Genomic DNA, 3,210 nt, shown 5'->3' with positions numbered 1-3,210 from the left:
TGAAAAAAAGAAAGAAGTTGAGGGACCAAGTTGAAAAACCTAGCAATATTTTGCCTATAAATACTGGTCTTTAACTCACACAAGGGGGGAGGGCAATTTTGTAAAGGGGGGAGAAACCACAAAAAAACCCTAAATCTATCTCTTCTCCAAATAGCCGCTCGCTCCCCGTTTGATTTTTTTACCAAACCAGTCGGACCCTCAGCCAATTGATGATCGATCCCTCACAAACCCACAGAATCTCTGAGCCAACCAACCCTCAGCCCTTTATTCTCCCTGTTCATAAAGGCCGGCTGCACCCTTACCTTTGAAACCAAAACAAGACCTTTTCTTTTCTTCATCGCCATTTTCCAGCACCTAAACCAGCACCCCACTTCAGATCACCTCCCCATTTCCCAATCTTCTCCATCATATCCTCCTCCAGCAGCGGCAGCTTCTGCCCATAGCCGACCGACCCAGCTCATTCCCTCATCTCCATCGCCAGGTCTCTCCTCCATTCGGCCCCCCAGCGGCGATCAGGCCAGCAGCCACCGCCCTCCTCTTCCTCTGTTTTTCAGACCCTCTCACGGTCCCAGTCTCTCGGCCTCACCAGAGCCGCCTCACGTTTGGCTCCTGCCCCGACCAGACCTCACAGATCATCCCTCTCTGTCACCAGCAGTCCTCTGTTGCCTCAACGCCGGCTAAAAGAGAAAGAGAGGAGAAGGGACCGAGCTTAATGTGGTTCGTTCCCCCTCCTTAGACCTCTGCTTGCCTCATCGCCGGTCAAAGAAGAGGGAGGGGTCGACGATCTACCCGACCCAGCGGGTGTCCGGCCATGTGAGTCGCCGGTGAGCCACTCCTCACTCCACAGCAGGTCGGCCACCGAAGAAGAAGGAAGAACAACAGCTGGAAAATAAAACAAAAAACAGATCCGAAAAAAAAAACAAAGAAATAAAAGCTTAAAATCGACTGTTTGTGCGTTTGTTTTTTGTTGTAGATGATATAGCTTCTTACCGTTTGTGGGGAGGGGAAAGGGAGAAGAAGCAGAGCCAGGCCAACCCTTTTTTCCGCTGTTCTCGGGGCGGCGCGTGAACCCACGCACCGCCGTTGGCCAAGCACTGTTCACGCGCCTAGAAGCCTCCCTCAACACTGTTCAGGCAGACCCAGAATGCTTTTCAGATTTGTTTTTCTTGAATTTTAGGTATTATTTTGTAATTTTGAGTTGGATGATGTAATTTTTTGTTTAGTATTGAATTTTTTATTTATATGTTGTAAATGTGGATGTAACAAAAAAAGAAAAGAAAAGAAAAGAAAAGAAATACAGTGAAAGTGTATGTGTGTGTTTGTATTTGTTTTATTGAATTTTTTATTCTGTTTTATTTATTTTTTAGGATAAAATCGCAAAGGTAAAAGAAGAATTTAATATTTTGATTGGCTCACGGTCCAGATTTACTAACTTATACGTAAGTTGTATTTCTAATATCCGATGGAAAGACAATTATTAAAACTTCTTTAACACATCAAATTCGCGAAGCAGCTTACCTTAGGTAGGGTGCGTTAGGGTTGCTAATACCTTCGCTAACCACAACCAGTCCCTTACCAGCGATCTCTGACAAGACCAGTACATCCGGTTTCCTAGTAGCCTTCAATAAATTACTAGGTGGCAACTCCAAACGAATTCAAAGCAAACGCAGCAACGAGAGAGAAAAATCGCCAGCCGATGCCGCGCGCGGATTTTCCGACGTGCGACACCTTTAATATTGGTAACAATCACTCAATGTAATTAATATATATACATGTCTAATAACATAACCACTGTGCGGGTTTTCTTTCTTTGTTTCTGCATAAATCTACATTTATGACTTAATTATTATTTTCGATTATTTATGTTTTTGAATACGATAATTTAGTTTTATTCATAATACGAAATGCTGAAGTAGAGGACATTCCTAGCTATCTTCAATTTTCTCATACTAGCTAGAGATAGTAATTAGTGGCTATTATTGCCAATGCTGAAGTACTTGCATGGAATCTAATGTGATGCATGCGCTTATCTAACCACAAATCTTGTAAACTCATCCTAGATATAAAGGGAGTTTGTTTTCTAACATTCTCAAAGTTATATTATTTCAATAAATTTGATTTTATCAAAATAGAATACTCCATATTATATACACTACAAGATTTCACAGTTTTACCGACGAAAATATTACGTCGATGTGTGATTAGGAGTTCGTCGGTAAATTATTTATCGCCTTCTTTTTGTCGTTGATTCCACATTCCGTCGCTATATATCGGTCGGAAAAAACAAAAAAATCATTTGTCCGATGGTTTTACAGATGGAATTTGCACGCAAAAAAAAAAAAAGAGTTTCCCGCTTGAAATATATCGACGGATTTTATTCCGTCGGTGATATCGTGTATTACCGACGACCAGTTACCATCAATAAATTTGTCAAGACGGATTGATCAATTCCATCGGTAAATCCCTTTGTAATTGTTTTTTTTAATTTTTTTTTAAAAAAATTATTTAGAATACATAATATAAAATGATATAAATTAATGGTAATAAAAACTAATTATGCAAATAAAATTTATATTAAACATCAAAAACAAAAAATCAAAGTTAAATAATATTCATTACAAAATGACTGTGTTTTCAAAAAATATTAAACGAAATTTTAAAGGTAAATAATGTTTATTACAAATTAATATAAAGGTGGAGCTGGAGGAGGAGGAGGAGGAGGCTGGTGGTCATAGGGCCAAAAAGGATTAGGCGCACATATTCCACCTTGTGCCATGTTCATGACCATTTCACGAAACTGTTTATAGGCCGCTCTTTGTTGTTCATACTCCGCTCTTTGTTGTACTTTGAGTTGTGTACGCCTCTGAAAATAAGGTTTGATCTTGCTAGGCTCCTTTTAATAGAGGATATTCCTAGCTATATATCTGCAATTTTCTCATACTAGCTAGAGATAGTAATTAGTGGCTGTTATTGCCAATGCTGAAGTACTTGCATGGAATCTAATGTGATGCTTATCTAACCACAAATCTTGTAAACTCATCCTAGATATATAGGGAGTTTGTTTTCTAACATTCTCAATTTATATTATTTTCAATAAATTTGATTTTATCAAAATAGAATACTCCCATATTATATTAAGATATAGGATAATGTAAGATTAGATATGGATAGAATTCCACTATATATATATATATATTGAGTTGCGTCTTT

At 38.6% G+C, this 3,210-nt stretch overlaps 1 pseudogene; it reads right to left on the bottom strand.

Moving 5' to 3' along the window:
* Window positions 1-334: 334 nt before the first annotated feature.
* Window positions 335-3,210, bottom strand: part of LOC118044248 (metal-nicotianamine transporter YSL3-like) — a 5,564-nt pseudogene continuing 2,688 nt past the window's right edge.

Source organism: Populus alba, chromosome 12 (assembly GCF_005239225.2).
Source record: "Populus alba chromosome 12, ASM523922v2, whole genome shotgun sequence".
NCBI lineage: Eukaryota > Viridiplantae > Streptophyta > Magnoliopsida > Malpighiales > Salicaceae > Populus > Populus alba.
This window is presented reverse-complemented; position numbering and strand designations above follow the sequence as displayed.